The sequence below is a fragment of the Callithrix jacchus genome, chromosome 14 (genome assembly GCF_049354715.1).
Source record: "Callithrix jacchus isolate 240 chromosome 14, calJac240_pri, whole genome shotgun sequence".
Taxonomy (NCBI): Eukaryota; Metazoa; Chordata; class Mammalia; order Primates; family Cebidae; genus Callithrix; species Callithrix jacchus.
In genome coordinates, this window is record NC_133515.1 from 88,139,386 (window position 1) to 88,161,316 (window position 21,931).

Sequence of the window (21,931 nt, forward strand, 5' to 3'; positions counted from 1 at the left end):
GCTAATGGGCTTTTTTTTTTTTTTTGTTTTTTTTTTTTTGAGACGGAGTTTCGCTCTTGTTACCCAGGCTGGAGTGCAATGGCGCGATCTCGGCTCACCGCAACCTCCGTCTCCTGGGTTCAGGCAATTCTCCTGCCTCAGCCTCCTGAGTAGCTGGGATTACAGGCACGCACCACCGTGCCCAGCTAATTTTTTGTATTTTTAGTAGAGACGGGGTTTCACCATGTTGACCGGGATGGTCTCGATCTCTTGACCTCGTGATCCACCCGCCTCGGCCTCCCAAAGTGCTGGGATTACAGGCTTGAGCCACCGCGCCCGGCTGTTTTTTTTTTTTAAATAGAGACAGGGTTTCGCCATGTCGTCCAGGCTGGTCTCACACTCCTGGCCTCAAGTGATTTGTCTACTTTGGCCTCCCAAAGTGCTGGGATTACAGGAATAAGCCATTGGTGCATTCAGGATGGCTAGCATATCGGATGCATGAGGAAAGAAGACAGGGGCTGAATCCTTCAAGGCCAAGGCATGCTAAGAATATGGACGAGATGCTGAGTGCAGTGGCAAGGCTGGCTGGCACGACAAGCTAAGAAGCAGCATCAGTGGATTTGCATTTTACGTTAGAAAAGGAGAGAAAAATATAAAGTGCTAGAAAAAACAGAAGAATATATTTATAAACTCTGATTAAGTTAGTGTTTTTTTTTTAGCATGATCCAAAGCCAGAAATTGTAAAAAATAAGATTAGACTACATAATAGTGAAAAATTGTGATATAGCAAAAGATACCACAAATTACTTTTAATAAAGGCAAATAAAAACCAGTATGATAGGTGTGTAAGGTATAACCAAAGATTAATATCCATAATATGTAGCAGTGCTTCTAAATCCTAAAAGACAAAAAAATACTGGTTAAAAAAATAGGCAAAAGATAAGAATAGGCAACCCACAAGGGGAGGAGGGATAACAGGCAAATGAAAAGATGCTCACCTTTTAGCTTAAACAGCTAACAGGCAAATGAAAAGATAGTCACCTTTATTAATAATTAAATAAATGCAAATGAAAACGAGATTACATTTTTCATCTTTCATAATAGCACACAGAACAATGCCCAAAGCAAATGTAAAAGGCATGTATTCTTATATTATATGCTGTTAACAGAGTTCAAATTAGTACATTCTCACCAGAAGGAAATCTGAACATCTGTATGAAAACTTAAAATGTGCATTTCATGTCTAAGAATTCCTTCTAAGAAAGTAATTGAACAGTTATACAAAGATGTATTATAAGGGTATTTGGTAACACTGTTGTTTATAATAACAGATATTTTGAGACCCAGCTTAAAGTCTGACAATAGGAGGACTGTTTGAATAAATAATGGTATATTCACACAATGGAGGGCTGTGCAGCCATTGAAAAGGATTCTGTAGATCTCTTAAGTATTGACATGGGAGGTTATCTACCATATAGTGCTACATCAAGAAAGTAGTTGACAGGACAGAACCAGAACCAATGGTATATGTATCTATTTGTGTATTTACATAAGTGAGGTCATATATATATGAAACAGCATTTCTATACTATAATTATATAGTACCAAGTGATTGAGTCCCACTGTAATTCTCTTTCTCTGGGAAAACCGCAGTTAATAGTTTGGTGAATAGCCTTCCCAGTATTTTATGTAAAGAGATTTCATATATATATGCAACAGCACTTCATACATAAAAATTATTCATATATATGAAACAATACTTCATTTATGTATAATTATTCATATATATGAAATATCCCATACATAAATGAACTTTTTGTCTAAAATTCTGGGAAGGCTATTCACCAAATTATTAACTGTGGTTCTCCCAGAGAAAGAGATTTACAGTGGGAGTCAATCACTTGGTACTATATAATTTTAAAAATATTGTTATAATAAACTGGCCGTGGAATCAGTAACAGCCCTGGTGAATGGGGCAGTTATACCAGACTACACTCTGAGGATGTTTGTGCTGAGGCTGGCAAAGCCACTAGCAAGCTAACATCTCTTGTATATTTCTTTAACAACCATTAATTTGGACATCTTGGTGAAGCACGGTGGCTCATGCCTATAATCCTAGCACTTTGGGAGGCCAAGGTGGGTGGATCACCTGAGGTCAGGAGTTCAAGACCAGCCTGGCCAACATGGCAAAACCCTGTCTCTACTGAAAATACAAAAATTAGTTGGGCATAGTAGCAGGTGCCTGTAATCCCAGCGACTTGGGAGGCTGAGGCAGGAGAATCGCTTGAACCCAGAAGATGGAGGTTGCAGTGAGCCAAGATCATGCATGCCATTGCACTCCAGCCTGGGCAACAAGAGCAAAACTGTCTCCAAAAAACAAAAACCCCAAACCATTAATCTAGATATCTAACAGCCAATTGGATCTCTCTACTTTGATATCTTGATGGCCTTCAAACCCATCCCATTTAAAACCAGCTTATCATGCTCTGTCTCCATCTGGTTCCTCCTCCAGTGGCCCCCATCTCAGTGAGAGGCACCCCCACTCCACTGTGCCCTGGGACCCACCCAGTGAGGGTATCATCTTCATTGAAGAGTGCAAGTGATGAGGCCACCTCCAGAACGGGTAGTCAATGGCTTTCCTCTATTCTCTTCACAAGGGCCCTGTACAGGCAGCATCTTCTCAAATGGCTGCAAAATGGGAGCAGAATATCCTCTGTAACCCGGCCTACTTGGCTGCTACCTTCCTTTAATGAGTGAATGGCAACATGAAGCAAATGATTACTTGGGGTTCAAAAGGCCATTCCTGACAGCTGAGTCTGAAAAAGTGGAGATAAATTCATTCACCTAAAGAAAAGGAGGAAATGAGCCTTTCCTTTGAGATCAATGCGGGGCTGTGGAGCACCTGCTACGTACCTACCGATAAAAGAGATGAATATGTTTACATCTCTTGAAAGCAAATAAATGGGAGTAATAGAATTCTGGTTGCCTGCCCGTCTAATTCATCAGGAATGCCAGCATTTCCTCTTTTTCATGTTTACCTGCTCCGGCTAGGAAAGGTAGAATTGGAACTGATGACAGACACCTAACTTATTTTTATAAGGACTTACAATTTATTCCCCTTCTATTCCCTGGAAGGCTTGCCAGATCTCCTTGGTTCTTAGTTCCTGGTATGGCCTTCTTCCCACCCCAGCCACTACTAGCCCAGGCCAAGGACCAAATCCGGAAGGCAGATTTAGAGTCTAACATGCTGAGCCTCCAGGTTGGGACACCTGACACTGAACAAGGCCTGACTCTGGGTTCCTCTGTTGCTGAGGGAGGCCCAGGACTTCACCCCAGATACTGACTCCCTGTCCCCAAGCCTGTCTGCAAAGGGCCTCATATCTCCTTCCCAGTAGGCTGGCACACCCTTTTTTGTGGTTGCTTATCACCTTCTTCATGGAGTCTAGGCCTGCCCAACTGTGGTCCCCCACCTGTTGGCACACTCTCCTGACACCAGCTGCTTGCCTCCCCAAACTACCTGTGCCTGCACTCCCACCACTGTGCTTTCCTTCCTGTTTTCACCCCAAATGCCCACCTGGGTTATCCATTGGCTGCTGTCAGGTGATTTTGCTCACTGGAATGCAGATTCTCCAGTGTCTGATGAGCTGTCCCCTCACCACCCTCAACCCACTCTAGTCCTAGCTCCTACCCAATCTACCTTATTCTGTTGCAAATCAAGTGATCCATTGCTTTTCTGAGTACTGGAGGAATGAAGCAGCTTACAATATTAAAACATATTTATCTCACTTATAATGGGATTAGAAAACAGGATGAATTTAACAAACTATTTGTAAAACTTATACAATGAAAACTATACAATATTGTTGAGAGAAATTAGAGAAGAACTAAATAAATGAAATATATCAGGTTTCTAGATTGCAATAATAGATACTGTTAAGATGTTCATTCTTCTTGATCTGGTCTATAGACTCAAAATACCTTCAATTAAAATCCTAATGGGTCTTTTTGTAGATATTGATAAGCTGATATTAAATTTATATAAGATATGTAGGACCCAGAATAAGCAAACCAGTTTTGAAAAAGAACAATGTTCGAATCAAGCCCAGAGATCAGCAGCCACACCTCTCACTCGCTTCCAGAATTCAGGTCTCCCTGCAAAGGTTGAGCCTCCTGAGACACCTGGAAAATGCCACATGAAGTCAGACACCTCCTGCTTTTTTAAAACCTTATGTCAAGACATATTGTAAAACTACAGTAATCAAGACAGTGTGGTAGTGGTCTAAGAACAGACAAATATATGGATGATACAGAATAGAGACTCCAGAAATAGACCTACATATATAGGTTCACTTGATTTTTGATAAAGGTATCAAGGTAATTTAATGAGGGAAAGAGTAGTCTTTCAACAAATGATGCTAGAACAAATGGATATCTATGTGGGAAAAAAGTGAACTCAACATGGATCATATATCTAATCACAGATGCTAATCTATGAACTCCTAGGAAAAAATATAGGAGAAAGTTTTTAGGATCTTGGGTTAGGACATAAAAAAGCATGAACCTAAAAGATAAATTTGATAAATGAAACTTTTATCAAAATTTAAAACTTGTATTCTTCATAAGATCCTGTTAAGAAAATGAAAAAGCAAGTCATAGACTGGGATAAAACATTTGCAAAACCTACATCTGATAAAGGACTTATATCCAGAATATAAAGAATTCTTACAACTCAATAAGACAATGCAATAAAAAAAAATGAGCAAAAGATTTGAAGAGAAACTAAAAAAGATACAAATAGTAAATAAGCACATGAAAAAATGCTCAACATAATTGGTTATCAGGGAAATGCAAATTAAAACCACAACGAAATACCACTCTATGCCCAGTAGAATGATGTAATGGTTAATTTTATGTGTCAATTTGACTGGGCTAAGGGATGCCCAGATAGATGGTAAGACATTTTTTCTGAGTGTGTCTGTGAGGGTGTTTCTGGAAGAGATTAGAATTTGAGTCAGTGGACTGAGTAAAGAAGAACCACCCCTCACCAGTGTGGGTGGACATCGTCTAATCCATTTACAGATGGAACAGAACATTTTTCATGAGATACTATTTTTCCTTTGAATTGTTCAACCATTTAAACATGTGAAAACCATGCACAGCTTATGGGCCATACAAAAACAGGTGACAAGGCTGGATTTGGCCTGCAGACTATCATTTGCACACCCCATTTGTATCAGATCAGGGTTCCTCAATCTTGGCACTATTGGAAGTTTTGGGGCAGTTAATATTTTGTCCTGGGAGCTATCTAGTGCACTGTAGATGTTTAACAGCATTCCTGGCCTCTCCCCACTAGATTCCAGGAGCAACTGCCCAGCTGTGGCAACCAAAACCGTCTCCAGACATTGCTGTATGTCCTCTGAGGCACTGATCTATAGGGACAGTAGGTCACTGATTACCGGAGGGCGACGGGGGAGTGTGAGGGGAGGTGGTAGTGGAGAAGAAGGGTGATTGACTAGAAAAAGGCACTTTTTGGGATAATAGAAATATTCCATATCTTGATTGTGATAGTGATTACACAAGTATATAAAAATATCAAAACTCTGAACTAGACACCAAAAATTGTTGTTTATTGTATATAAATTATACCTCAACAATGTTGATTTAGAAACAACAAAACTGCATCTAAAAGGGGATTGCTGAAGAGAAGTAAAAAAAAAAACATATAATTTAATAGGAATTACATTTAGTACTAAACTTCCTAGCAGTTCAAACAAAAGGGGAAATGGTATGGGAAAGGGAAACCCTTACTACTGTTGGATTAAAAGAAGGCTCTGATTCACCCACCAGGAAACATTAAAAAGAGGTTTCAGTCTAAATATTTTAGAAAAAGTCTGTTCTACATGGAAACAAAAATTCTAGAAGGAATTTATGGAATTACTATTTAAGAAAAATAAATATATATTTGAGTGCAGTTTTGCAGAAGGTACGGAGTTATTTTTCCAATGGCCATTTTTAATATAGAGCAAACATCAATAAAAGCTGAGAAAACATCATTAAGCTTTTTACTTAGATGACACTTCTGTGGAGTATTCTGTGGAATGACAGAGTCCAGTTATAAATTTACATCTGGTGCTCTAACCTTCACAACAAAGAGAATACAAATGATGTCTTGTGGATCCTTTAGCTGGCAGTGGTAAGGCAGGTGCCTAACTATTGCTCCTCAACCCCAGCCATCATCTAGCCAGACTCATGCTCCCTGCTCGCCTCTCTCCTCAGCCCAGTGCTCCAAAGCTGAGAACACGTGTACAAGGAGGTACATGTGCCTGGACTTAAATGACACAGAATTATGAGTGAGGAGGCAGTTCCCTTTTCAGTTCTCTTTCTTCATGTCTGATTACATCAAGGAAAATATCTTAGCTGGTGAGTGTGTATCTTCTAATACTTCATACTTAACTAATCTCTCTTTTTAGCAAAGGGAAGAACAAGGTCTAATTTGTAATTGGAATTTAATAATACTGTTGGCTTTCATTGTATTCATTTTTCTAGTTACCTATTAATGACAAATGTTTCTATTTCTCATATTGATATGTTCCTTTCAAAAACTTAAAAAAAAAATTAAGTAAATTTCAAAACATTAAGCGAAAATGTAAGAAATAATGTTTCTTTAAAAAATCTAAGTAAATTTCAAAACTAAGTAAAAATGTAAGAAACAATGTTTCTTTCAAAAATTTAAGTAAATTTCAGCCAGGCGTGGTGGCTCACACCTGAAACCCCAGCACCTTGGGAGACCAAGGCGGGCAGATCACGAGGTCAGGAGATCAAGACCATCCTGGCCAACATGGTGAAACCTGTCTTTACTAAAAATACAAAAATTAGCTGGGCATGGTTGCACGTGCCTGTAATCCCAGCTACTTGGGAGGCTGAGGCAGGAGAATAGCTTGAATCAGGGAGTTGGAGGTTGCGGTGAGCTGAGATTGCGTCACTGCACTCCAGCCTGGTGACAGAGCGAGACTCCATCTCAAAAAAAAAAAAAAAAAAAAAACCACAAAAATATAAGTAAATTTCAAAACTTTAGGTAAAAATGTAAGAAATAATGTTTCTTTCAAAAAATAAGTAATGTTTTTGGCTGGGTGCAGTGGCTCATGCCCGTAATCCCAACACTTTGGGAGGCCAAAGCAGGCAGATCACTTGAGGCCAGGAGTTTGAGACCAGCCTGGCCAACATGGCAAAACCCCCATCTCTATTAAAAATACAAAAAATTAGCTGGGTGTGGTGGCATGCACCTGTAATCCCAGCTACTTGGGAGGCTGAGGCAGAGAATCCCTTGACTCTGGGAGGTGGAGGCTGCAGTGAGCTGAGATGGTGCCACTGTACTCCAGCTTGGGCGACAGAGCAAGGCTCTGTCTTAAAAAAAAAAAAGGCAATGTTTCTTTCAAAAATGTAAGTAAAAAATATAAGTAAATATTTCTATTTATGATGTTGACATAATGTTTCTTTCAAAAATTTAAACCTATTTAAAGAAAAATAAGTAAACAATCATATAGATGGTAGTTAATCATAAAAATGATGGGAAGGAGTAGGCAAGCAACTCAAGTCAGGAGACAATGTTCTCAATCAGGGACCACCAGACTTTTTCTGTAAAAGGCCAGAGAATAAATAGGTTAAGCTCTGTGGGCCACAGTCACAGGCTGTGTCACGTTTCTTTTTTCTTTTAACTCCCCCCTTAAAATGGTAATAACCATGCTTAGCTCACCAGGCTGTACAAAAACTCCACTGAACATGGTCTGCTGACCCGATTTGCTGTTTAGTGTGGCGCCACTGGCCACATGTGGCTACTGAGCACTTGAAAAGTGGCTTGTATGACTGAGGAACTGAATTTTAAATTTTATTTCATTTTAATTTAAATAGGCATATGTGGCTAGTGGTTAAGGCAATGTGCAGAGCAGCTCTAGCCAATAATTAAGGAAATATATTAACTATTACCTACTACACAGCAGGCTTAAAAGACAAACAGAATGGAAAGATAACTCCCTTTCAACCTTGTTGTTTTGACTTGCCCTGCCTCTACCAGTCCATCAAGAGTTGTCAAAAAATGACAGTTTGATGACAAGCTCCTGAACTGATTTTAATTTTTTTTTTTTTTTGAGACGGAGTCTTACTCTGTCGCCCAGGCTGGAGTGCAGTGGCACAATCATAGCTCACTGCAGCCTCAACCTCCTGGGCTCCAAGTGGTCCTTCAGCCTCCCAAAGTGCTGGGATTACAGTCACGCATCCAACCAACTCATTTTTAAAAACCAGTATAACCCTGATATCAAAGCCTAATAATGACAGCACTAAAACAGCAAATTCTTGGACAAATCTCATGAACATAGATAATGAAAGATACAAACTACAGTTGTAAACAATTTGCAGTGTACCAAAAGGATAACACAGTTTGACCTGTCTGGGTTTATTCCATAAGCCAAGTACAATTCATCATGGAAGTTAGCAGCATCGTTCTTTACATCCACAAATCAAATGAGAAAAAACAATCAAAATAAATAAAAGTTGAAGACATCTGATGAAATGTCATTCCCAGTAAAAATTCTAAGAACCGTGGAACAGAACAAAAGGATTCAAGTGTAACAAGACACGTTACCAAAAACCAACAGCAAATATGACTAATGAGTAAAGCACTAAAGTCAGTCATTATAAATTGAAATCAAGCAAGGATGCCTTCCCTGACCACTATTATTAAACAATGTTTACAAGTTGCCAGAATTTGCAGTAAGATAGAAAATTAATCCTCAGAATAAACATGGGGAAATAAAGAGATACATTATGTTATAGCTGTATAAGAAAACCTAAGAAAATTGGTAAGATAATGGATTATATGATAAATATAATAAAATCAGTTTTTTTAATAGCAAATGACTAGCAAGAAATAGGAGGAAAAAATGTTCTATTCACAACAGTGAAAAACACTGTAAAGAATAAAACACTAAGAACGGTGCAAAAAGGGCAAATCTATATATAGAGTATTTTCTCTATTTTGATCTATTTTGAGTAGTGGCTGCCTAGGGCTGGGGGTGGGAATGGGAAGTGACTGCAAATGGCCTCACAGTGTCTGTGTGGAGTGATGGACATTTTCTAAAATTAGACTACTTGATGGTTACATAACTCTGTAAAAATCGAATATTCAGTAAATTATACACTTAAAATGGGTGAATGCTATAGTATGTAAATTACACCTCAATACAGCCTTACAAACAAAAAAGAAAAGAAAAAGAAAGTAAGAAAAGAAAAAAAAAGAATACTAAGAAAGGCTGGCCATGCATAGTGGCTCACGCCTGTAATCCCAACTCTTTGGGAGGCCAAGGTGGGTGCATCACTTGAGCCCAGGAGTTCAAGACCAGCCTGGGCAACAAGGTGAAACCCTGTCTCTTCAAAAAATACAAAAATTATCCAGGCATGGTGGCATGAACCTGTAGTCCCCACTACTCAGGAGGCTGAGGTGGGAAGATTGCTTGAGCCCAGTAGGTCGAGGCTACAGTGAGCTGTGACTGTGCCACTACACTTTGGCCTAAGCAAGAGAGCAAGACCCTGTCTCAAAAAACAAACAAACAAACCAAGAAAGGCATAGATTCCTAAAGAATTTCTCAAAGTACGAAAAGTAGATTCCAAACAAAATGAAATAAATATATGCTTAGACGGGAAGAAGTAATATCATAAAATGTCAATTTTCTCCAAATTAATATATAAATGAAATGAAATAGATAATGGAATTGAGAGGAGTCAAGAAAATTATAAAAGGAACAGTGTGGGGAAGATGAAGGGCTTCCTTGATAGATATTACAATATGCTCTACGAAATCACTATAGTTAAAACTGTGTGGTATCAACAGATAAAGAGAGCCAAATAGAGTGCTTGGTAGCAGATTTCAATTAAATCCAACAAAAGTGGTATTTCAACTCAGTGGGCAAAATGACTTATGCAATGAATGATGTGAGCACAACTGGTTATTCATCTGGAAGAAAATTAAACTGGCTTCCCTACGTTACAGCACATACCAAAATGTGTAATCCATCTGGAATTTATTTAAATGTAAAACATAAAACAATAAAAAGACTAGAAGACAACCTGAGAAACTACACGTACCACCAAGGAGTAGGAGAGCTTTTAACTCAGTGTGCAAACTCAGAAACTACACACACACACGAAAATACACAATTCTGACTTGATAAAAATGTTAAAACTTGGCAAAATGGAAGATACTATAGATAAATGATAAAGAGTCTGAGAAAACATGTGCAGTGCATATGACAGCAAGGAACTCTTAACATATTGATAGGAAAAACACAGGCAAGAGAAAGATGGGCACAGGACATCAGTAAGTGATACGCAGAAGAACAAATCTAAATGACCAACAACATATGAGATGATTTTCAGCCTCTTCAGCAGTCAAGGAAATGCAAATACAGGAAGTAACAATGAAGTATCACTTTTATATCCATCAGATCACGAAAATTCAAGCACGCTATCTGACACTGGCAGATCTTGTGGGAGGAGAGGAGCAAGTTGGGAGTGGTGGTGAGGAGAATCCATACATGGCTGGTGGAAATGTGAAATATTGTACCCTTCTGAAAAAGTCTGAAAAGGTCTCTATTAAAATTTTAAAAGGACCTCTGACCAAGCATTTCACGCCTAGGACTCTCTCCATAGAAATAAAAACAATAGAACATAAGGAGACAGGCACCGAGCCATCCACTGCAGCACTGTTGGCAGGGCAAAAACAAACAACTGGAAACAAACTGAATGCCCATCAATAGAGAATGGCAGACTAAACTGTAGCATTATCCATGCCATGGGATATTATGCAATTTTTAAAAGATCTAAAAGGTTGGCATATAGTCCCTTCCAAGATGTAGTGATAAGGCAAATTGCAGAGATGATATATTTTACCAAAATGTAAATCCAATCCATGTATCCATGACACCCACACACAGGTATAATGTTAAACTGGGTCCCATTTTGGTAAAATTAACAAGGACAAAAACATTTACTATGTATATATATTTATATACATTGATATGTATGGAATAAACTGTGGGTGGAAACCTCCCAGTTTATGTTGGTTACCTAAGGGTGAGGAGGTGGTGTTTAGTTGGAGGTGAGAAAAAGAGTCTTATTAATTTTTAAGATGAGCGTCATGGCTCATAATCCCAGCACTTTGGGAGGCTGAGTTGGGTGGATTATTTGAGTTTAGGAGTTTGAGGCCAGCCTGGCCAATATAGTGAAACCCTGTCTCTACTAAAAATACAAAAAAATTAGCTGGGTGTGATGGTGCGCATCTGTAATCTCAGATACTGGGCAGGCTGAGGCAGGAGAATGGCTTGAACTTGGGAGATGGAGGTTGTCGTGAGCCGAGATCATGCCGCTGTACTCCAGCCTGGGGGATGGAGTGAGACCGTCTCACAAATATAATAATTTTTAAATTTATTTTTATGGATATATCATAGTTGTACATGTTTGGGGTGTTCGTGTGATATTCTGATGTATGTATATAATGTGTAATGATCAAATCAGTGTAACTGAGATATCCATCACCTCAAACTTTATCTTTTTTTGTATTGGGAACATCACAATTCTTTTAAGCCTCATTAAAAAAGTATATTTTATTGCACTTTAGGTTCTGGGGTACATGTGAAGAGCATGCAGGATTGTTGCATAGGTACATATATTGCAATGTGGTTTGCTGCCTCCATCCCCATCACCTATATCTGGCATTTCTCCCCATGTTATCCCTCCCCAACTCCCTATCCCCCGCTGTCCCTCCCGTAGTACCCCCCCAAGCCTCATTTCTTAACAAAGAAAGAAAACATAATTCGAATGAACATGGTGTGTGTGTGTGTGTGTGTGTGTGTGCATGTGCATGTGTGTCTGCATAATGAGATGCGTGAAAGGTGGTCACCAAACTGCTACTGGTGGCTATTTTAGGGTTGTGGGATTTCAGGTGTTTTTTGTTTCCTTCCTTACCATATCATTTACTTTTTCACAGTGAATATGTATTGTTAATAAAATCAGGTGAAAACCACATTCACCCAGTCAAATCTACTAAGCCCCTATTTTGTGTCATGCATAGGACTAGATGTTTTTTATATTTCATTTCTTATCCTTACAGCAACACTGCAGTGAATAAGGCCAAGGGGTTCAGAAGGGTTAGGTAACTTGCTTGATACCACACAGATTATTAGTAAGTGTGGAAGGGCAAGTTCTAAACCCAGGCTTAACTCGTAGACATTCTCTTTCCTGCCTTCACACTGAATTCTCATTTAGGGGCTACGCTATTCACAGGGCATTTATCCTTCATCTGGCCAACTCATACATCCCTTTACTCACCATGCAGACAAATACCCACCAGGTGCTCCTCACTATCTCTGATGGTGGGATTCTAAATGAGTGTTACAGAATCCCTGCCTTAAAGAATTGTAGGTCTCAGTCAGGCGCAATGGCTCACACCTGTAATCCCAGTACTTTCGGAGGCTGAGGCAGGCAGATCACGAGGTCAGGAGATCAAGACCATCATGGCTAATATGGTGAAACCCTGTCTCTACTAAAAATGTAGAAAATTAGCTGGGTATGGTGGTGTATGCCTGTAGGTCCAACAACTTGGGAGGCTGACACAGGAGAATCACTTGAAACTGGGAGGTGGAGGTTATGGTGAGCCAAGATCAGGCCACTGCACTCCAGCCTGGGTGACAGAGTGAGACTCTGTCTCAAAAAAAAAAAAAAATAACAATAATAATAATAATAAAAGAATTGCAGGTCTCTATCTCTTAGCATTTTAGTCTGTGATTGCTGGCGGGGGCAAGGGCTGTGTATTACAGATATCTCTGTGTTGACATCTGTGTTCATACTTGGCACAGGTCTCTGTAAATGTCCAATTCATTGCTTACAACTGAGGATTTTAAAGCACAGACAAAAAAGCCATAAGCTATGTTTTCCATCCTTCTGACTCTCTCTTCACCCGTAAGGTCTTTCTCATGGGCCACACCTATTATGATAAAATTTTTATACAATAAAGTATGCTCTGATTACTTCAAGCTCACCATGAACTTAAAAATGAACACAAAAACCTATCTCCATATCTTAACAAAGAACAGAGGACTCTACAGTTAGGAGGAAAGACCATGCATGCTTTCTGTGCTATTTCTTGGCTATTTGAAGCATGTGGAAGGATGTGAACAAAGGTTCCCAAAGAAAGGAGGAACAAGAGATATTATTTTAATACAAAATCAAAAGGAGAGAAAAACATATTACATTTGTGCGCAGTTTTCTTATTTAAATATATGCAGAGACTAAACTAAATATATTTTCAAAACTCATCATTGTATTGTCACTGATTTTCATTAGGAAAGAAAAACTGCTGAGGGTGGTCTGGAGGCTCAGGGCAATGAGGGGGTCTGTGTGAATGGATGAAGACAAGGTCTCCTCATTTCCCACCCTCTTGGGCCCCCTCCTTCAGCCCAGCAGCCTTGGACTCCCCACAGCACATAGACCCCAAAGGTGAAGAGCCAGGAAGAGGTGGAAATGGGGGAGTAGGGATGTGCTCAGTTGCCCTCAGTCACCTTGGGAGTCTGTCCCCCTTTCCCCTGCTGCCCAAGCTTCCCTGCTCCCCCATAGGCCAGCCAAGCAGGTTCCCCTACAAGGGCTTGGCCCTTCCTGCAGCTTCAATTCATCCCTCGGCCTAGCATCCTCTTCCCAAATCCAGCCCAACACCTCACCAGCGAAGACCTTTGCTGCATCCCAATGGCCAGGATGGTTCGCATTAGTCATTCTCTGTCACTTTACTGACAGTTGCACAATCTGCACCCAGAGAGTGATACTTCTTCAAGGCCAGCACCTCCATCCACCTTTTCCTTTCTATGGTACTTAGATGGTGCTTGGCTAGTGGCAGATGCTCAGAGAATGTTAATCATCTTCCCCACCTTTCCCATCATCTACTCAAATAATCCTACTTTGGGATCTGCACCTGCTCTAGATGGAAAGCCATCTGGATGCTGTCAGTATTGTTGAGGCCCACCCCTTTCAGACTGGGGCCCAAGGGGTGTGGCATGAGTAAGGCACTTCTTCCTGGAGCTCTTTTGTGGTGCTAAACCTTTAAACTGTGTGTCATTTCTTTTCTTTTATGAGACAGGGTCTGGCTCTATTGCCCAGACTGGAGTGCAGTGGCATGATCTCGGCCCACTGAAACTTCTACTTCCTAGCCTCAAGTGATCCTTCCACCTCAGCCTCCCAAGCAGCTGGGACTACATGGGAATTCTGGTGATGCATGGGAAGGGGCTGGGCTCCTGATATGGTTTGTAAGAAAGATAATTTTGGAGGTGGGTGGTGGGGGAAGGGGAGCCTCTCTTCCCCCTGAGTTGGAGACACGCCTTCAGAGTGCATGTGTCAGATGCTACAGGGTCTATTCCAAAAAGTGGATTTCAAGGAAAGGGCACCTCAACAAGTCCCCTCCCCTCCATCCAAACAAAACCCAACAAAAAAACACCAGGGGCAGGCAGAAACAGCTTCTGGAATAGGCTGTACACATTGAAAAGGGCCATGTAATGGGGTGTTGATCACTCCTACAACTGCTTCTGGTAAATTCCTCTGCACAGCTCCGTCCCAGCCTCCCTTCCCACCAACTTGGTCAACACAGCTCCCCGACTCTTCTGGACTTCCACACAGAGGCTGGATGTGCCTGCCATCCCGGTGACTTCCACCAGCTTTGTCACAGTCAGGCACACAGTGGCTCTCTGCCAACATCCAGGCAGAAGCCAGGGAACAGGTAGGGATGGGGAGGGGGAAGGAAGAGTGCAGACCCAGAAGAAAAATAATCAACAGATATGCAGTGGCTTCAGGGGCAAAATGAGCCAGGAAAACATGGATGATAATGATGAGATTATCATAGCTTGGGGGAACATGCCTCCCAGGATGCCTGGCATAGACCTAGTTTATCCCTATATACCTAAGTAGATTATTAATAGCAAATAATAATCACTCTACAAAGCGCTCTGCTTTGAAATATAAATTATATGACCACCCAAGTGAGAGCACTTCAGGGATTTATTGTGAGATACATTCATGAAAAGAAAAAGAAATAAATTCAGCTCAACACATTCATTGATAACCAACTTGCTGAGAGGCCTTGTGCCAAGTGCCAAAAGAGAACCCTGTTTTAGTTTTCTATGCTGTGTAACAAATTTTCACAAATTTAGTGGCATAAAGCAACACAAGCTTATTTCCTCACACTCTGTGGGTCAGGAGCCCTGGGTCCTCATCTTGGAGCCTCACAGGCTGCAATCAAGATGCTGGATGAGCTGTGTTCTCATCTGGAGACCTGCCTGGGGAAGAATGTATTTCCACTCACTCACATTGTTGGCAGAATTCATTTCCACGTGGTTGCAGGCCCTCAGCTAGAGGCCACCCTCAGCTCCTAGAAGCTACCAATTTCTTGCCAAGTAGGCTTTTCCAAAATAGCCACTTACTTCATCAAGCAAAAAGAGTCTCCAAAATGAGTTTGCTAGCAAGATAAGGTATTATATAACATAATAAGGGAAAGGACATTCCCATCACCTCTGTTGTATCCTATTAGTTAGAAGCAGGTCACAGGTCTTGCCCACACTCACCCAAGAGTGTGAACACCAGGAGTTAGAGATCATGTCTGGGGGGTGGGGGAATGGCATGAATCAGTTTTCACGTCCTTAGAGAGGAAACATGTCCACAAGTAACTGAAACACAAGGCAAAATGAAATGAACACTCCACATGAGGAAGCCAACTCTATAGGGGCATCCAGAGTCCTCCTAACCCAAAACCTGAGACCAAAGAGGGCAAAAATCACCAGACATTCTCTCTGCACCGATACCACTCACTGGAAGCTGAAGTGCCCGGTGGGTTCCTCCTCTGTGATATGACTGAATGTTGTCTAAAGTTCTTTTAGCCCCAATATCCTGTGATGACACCTGGCCCACTGCAGGTGTTCACCAAGCACTTGCTGCCTGGACGAAGGGATGAAGGGATGAGCAGACACACACATTACTGTGGGAAGGTTCACAATGCCCAGTTAGTGCTTCTCATCTTCTGTGTCCTACAGATCCAACCAAGTTTTCCTCTGAATAAAAAAGCCTCAAAGGGGAAATATTAGAAATGCTATTTGATAGTCAGCAATAATGGGTCATTCCGACTTCCTGATCCGAGAGCCTTTCTTGTTTGAATGGGCAGTCAAAAAAAACATCTGTCTGTTCAGTAAGCCTGAAAGCCCAACTCTGCATGCTTGTGTCTTATTTCGGAGGCCTGCATCTGGAGGTCTGTTTGAGAACATAAGCCATCCACATGGGCCCAAGAACTTCACCTTTCTCAAGTCTTCTTGAGTCTCTGACAGGGTGAGCCAGAACCAGCCAAGGGTGCCAAATTATTAATTATTGTTTAGACAAGGAAAACATACACATAATAAACATTTAAAACCATGTAAATTGTGAATTTTCCCAGGTCCTCCCTGACCCCTCCAGAGACACACACCATCGTAGGTTTTGTTGTGTTTCCTTCCAAGGACAGTCTATGCATATTTAAGCATATATGTATATATTTCACATGACATAATGTATTACAGAAAGGGTGGCACATATTAAATATTGCTCTGCACTGTTTTCTTCCCATTCAATGATATATATTGGAGATTGTTCTACATTAGAACAGAAATATTTTCCTTAGTCTTTGTAATGGCTGTATGGTATTCCTTTGTAAGGATGTGTCATAATGCATTTCATTAATTCTCCAATGATAGGTCATATCTAATTTTTGCTAGTACAAGTAATGCTGCAATAATAGCCCTTCCTATTTCTCATCAAGGATATGTGCTTGTATATCTTTAGGAAAAATTGCTAGCAGTGGTACTGCTGGGTTAAAAGGAATGTGCAGTTTTAATTTTTATATAGTGTCAAACTGCAAATCTGCCAGTTTTCACCAATTAAGAATTGTGACAGCTCAGCAACACAGGGTGTCTGTCACAGGGCATAAAGTGGTCAGGACAGCACCCAGTCTGCATCTTCTCATCTGACAGACACAGGAAGGGAGAAACATTTTGCTAAACTCCTTATGTGAGGGGAGAAGTTTACATTCTCCAACTGTCATATTGTCCTGCCTGTTTCCATTTGACAGTATGTCCCTTTGATTGTTTTTATATGCCTTTTTTTGTCTGAGATAGAGTCTTGCTCTGTCGCCAGACTGGAGTGCAGTGGTGCCATCTCAGCTCACTGCAACCTCCGCCTCCCAGGTTCAAGCGATTCTCCTGCCTCAGCCTCCCGAGTAGCTGGGACTACAGGTGCATGCCACCACACCCAGCTAATTTTTGTATTTATAGTAGAGATGGGGTTTCACCATGTTGGCCAGGACGGTCTCGATCTCTTGACCTTGTGATTTACCTGCCTTGGCCTCCCAAAGTGCTGGGATTATAGGTGTGAGCCACAGTGCCCAGTCTATATGCCTTTATATTACAAAACACCTAACTTAGCATCTAGACAATACCATCCACTCTACTTAATGCTTACCACACACCCACCAGACTCAATGCACACTATCGCTTTAGTCCTCTAGAAGTCTGTGAGGACAATATTAACATCTCTTTAATTCACAAGGAAACAGACTTGGGGAGATAAAATGACTTTGCCCAAGGTCTCTCATGCCTAGAAAGTAGCAGTGAGGATTCCTACCACAGCTCTCTCCCATGCGTTAGCTCCTTCCTGGAAATTGCACTGCCTGTTGCAGGCAACTCAGGAAATAGGTGCACGTCTGAGAGGAGATTCAAGCCCATCTCAAACAACAGCTCAAGGCAAGTGAAGGGCACAGTTATCGGACAGTAAATCTCTCTCTCCCTTGCCAGGCAGCACTAACATTCATTTCCATTTCTGGCTCTTTGCACTCTGTTCCTAGATATTCAGAACTTAGCAATGGGTGTGCCTCATAATTGAATAATCTCTCTGCAACATCGAGACCATTTAATTTCTGTCATAACGGCCAACTTCAGATGCTATCTGTTACTGAGACCATACCATTTTATAGAATTAATTGATAAAAATCAGCTTCACTTGGAATCTTTCATCCTCTGAATTATTCCTGTTAATGACTGATTATCTCATACAATTTTATTCCTACTTTCACACAAATTCTTCAATGACCAACTTGCCAACTAAGGCTATTAATAAGTATTTGCTGATCAGGAAACTTTGTGAAGTTGGTCCTGAAATAAAGGAATTAACATGTGTTTATACACTTCTCTTAATGTGAAAACTATCAGGTACTATGGATAGAATTTTACCCCCTACACCAAAAACATTTGTTAAAAAACACAGTCTCTATTCTCAAAAACATACTATCAGCTAGGTATGAAAAGAATGTATGTGATGTTCACAACAATATGAATTGTTTTATGGTTGTGTTATCTAATATAATTAAAAATTTGGATATAACTTTAATGTTCATCAATCAGTAAATGTGTAAATAGAATCTAATAACTTATAAAAGCAAAATGGATTTTAAAAATGGAATCTAGTACATTCCAATGGAACTGAAGACTGTCGCTTAAAAGCTTCCATTTGTAAATCAGGTAGAGACATGGAAAAGTTTTGATGAAAGAACAGAGTATGAAATAATTTCCATGCTGTGCTAACAACTCTAAAAATTTATGTAAACATATGGACAAAGGCTTGAATGGAATCAGCCAAAATTACATTAGCTAGGCTAGCGAAATTATCTATGGGTGGTTTATAATTGATTAAATATTAGAGTATTAGATTTATATGTTTTAAAGTACAAAATTAGGCCAGGTGTGGTGGTGGATGTCTGTAATTCCAGCACTTAAGAAGGACAAGGTGGGAGGATTGCTTTAGCCAGCAGTTCAAGACCAGCCTGGGCAATACAGAGAGACCCAATCTCTACAAAAAAAAAAAAAAATTAGCTGGTGTGGTGGCATGACATGCACCTGTACCTGTGGTCCTAGCTACTTAGGAGAGTAAGGTGAGAGGATTGCTTGAGCCTGGGATATTGAGGCTGCAGTGAGCCCCCAATCGTGCCACTGTACTCCAGCCTGGATGACAGTGGGACTCTGGTCTCAAAAAAAAAAGTTAAATCCTGTATTATAAAAGATATGAAATATGAACTATCTAAGTGCTTAAGGGACTCAGAGTTTAAGCAGTAAGTCTAGGTTTTAAAGGTATGTTAAGTTTGATCTCATTCGTTTGTATAAAGACAAATACCAAATATGGCAGGCCACATGCTAAAAAAATATTTCTCAGTAATGGATCTCATAGGGAAAAACCCTATGGTTTTTTGGGCTGTGAATGGATCTCATAGGGAAAAACCAGCCAAGTCAGGAGTTCATGACTGCCCTGGCAGGCTCCTTTGGCTGCTCATGTTTCATTACTACCATCCTATAATTATGCCTAAACTACTGTCCTTTACCCACACTGGCCATGACCATCACTGCCATCTCTCCTGGGCCACATGATGAGATGCAACCAGACTGAAGGTCAGTGCTCATATCTTTGTGCTTCATGTTTATTAGTTGCAGAGTTTCTTTCCATTATAATCCAACTGTAAAAAATCATGTCTATTTCAGGTCTTTTCAGAACCCTACCAAAAATAAGATAAATGTCATAATTCTATTCCCTAACAAGAAATCTCAAGTCTGTGATTCCAAGCTAGACTTTTTTTTTTTTTTTTTTTTTTTTTGAGAGACAGAGTCCTGCTGTGTTGCCCAGGCTGGAGGGCAGTGGAGTTACTCGGTTCACTGCAACATCCACTTCCTGGGTTCAAGCGATTCTCCTGCCTCAGCTTCCCAAGTAGCTGGGACTACAGGTGTGTGCCACCATGCCCAGCTAATTTTTGTATTTTTTAGTAGAGACAGAGTTTCATTATATGTTGGCCAGGCTGGTCTCGAACTCCTGACCTCAGGCGATCTGTCTGCCTCAGCTCCACAAAGTGTTGGGATTACAGGCATAAGCCACCAGGTCCGGCTGGGACTTTTTATAAGCCACAGAAATTACACAATTCAAAATCATGATTTGACCCAATACAAAAAATATAAATTAATTAACAATAAAAACCACTCGTTAATCTTGCCGGAGGCTGTCAGGACATCTCTGGAATGATCTTTGAACCGATTTGCATTTATAATCTAATTTTCATCTTTTCCTTAAGAAACATGAGTTAAAAAAACTGCTGTAGCCAAGACTAAGGTAGACGTACACCGTTTAGTTTAAAAGTGTTCATTTCAGCCAATCAACTGGTTGTTTATGGACAATTCTTGAAAACGAGTGTAGTATATATATTATATATAATATATATGCATATATTGTATATGTAATTTTTTAACTGATAGATTACTATGGAGTCAGAGATAAAGCTTAAAATTCTACTTTTTACTGAAGAATAAGAGTTGGAAGCCAACCTCTGATCAAACCACAATATTGGGCCAGTCTTTAGGATTTTGGTTTAATCACTGCATTGCATACCTCAGAGGATTCCTTTTTAAATTTCACCATTAATCTTAGTGTTTGGCACAATTTACTAAAACAGAACACATATGTACCCCTGACCCAGTAATTTATTTCACTCCTAGGTATGTATATAGGTGTATGTGTATATATACATACACACACACATACACCTATTATATACCTAGGAGTGAAACTGGGTCAAGGGTACATATGTTCACTAAGACACCTATTAGAATGTTCAATCCAAATACCATTAGCAACAAAACTGACACATTTGGTACATGCATACAATGGGATGCTATACAGCAATGAAAATGAGCAAATTAAATACAACAGTAGGAGAAATCTCATATAACTCTGAGCACACGAAGCCACTGTCAAGAGAATATGGACTACTTGATTCCATTTGTAAAAAGTTCAAAAACAGAGAAAGCTGATTGATCTATGTGTAAGGACTGAGGATATGGAGGAAGAATACTAAGTAACTAGAGACTCTGAGTATTGGTAATGTTGTTTCTTTTTTTTTTTTTCAATAATAAGATTTTGAATCAGGCAGCCTTCTGAGCCATAGTAGGCTCAGAGACTCCAATCTTCTGTTTCTTAATTTGGTGCAGATTACATCTGCAAGTTTCATCAAGCTATCCATTTATGATTTGTACACTTCTCTGTTTATCTGTTACACTTCACTAAAAAGTTTTTTAAAAAAATGCACCCTCAGCCACTGTACCCCCAAAAGTGACCGTTTCATGTATGTATATTGCTGCTTGACAAGAGAGAAAAATTAAAAATTTAAGTGACTTCATTTAGGTTGAAAGTGTTTCACAAATGCTGGAAACAGGAGTAAAAAGACATTAAATGAAAAAAATTGGGGGTTGTTTTTGTATTTTATAACAGAACAAACATATCAATCTACAAGGTCAGAAATATGAAGTAAAAAATGAGAAAGGAGGTGACTTCGGTATCAATAGTGGATCTTGCTCTGCAGAAGGACAAAGGGAAGGACAGGACCAGACAAAAGAAGGGAGAATAAAGACCCAAGGCCTGAGAAATTCGAGCCAGCCCATGGCGGATTTGAAATCAACAAAGGGCAGCCTAATGGACACTGGAGTGATACAAAGATGGTGTGATTGAGTACCGGGCACTACTAATGTATGGGAGACACACATTCACAGGGAGTCCAGGCAGCAACAGACCCCAAACCCTTTGCTGAGCCAAGGAAAGTGGACAGATGTTAGGTGGTGAGGAGTGACACATGCACAATTCAGAATGCAAAAGTTCTCCTTTTTTCCCAAGAGAATCTAGTCATTCACAAAACCTCAATCTTACTTGGGCCAGACGATTTTTAATTTAAAAGGGAGGCTAGGCACGGAGGCGCATGCCTGTAATCCCAGCACTTTGGGAGGTCGAGACCGGCAGATCACCTGAGGCCAAGAGTTCG

The 21,931-nt window shown here is 40.2% G+C and overlaps 1 protein-coding gene across 5 annotated transcripts in view; it reads right to left on the reverse strand.

Annotated features, from left to right (window-relative positions):
• DPYSL5 (dihydropyrimidinase like 5) overlaps window positions 1-21,931 on the reverse strand; it is a 97,619-nt gene that overhangs the window by 67,481 nt on the left and 8,207 nt on the right. The window lies entirely within an intron of this gene.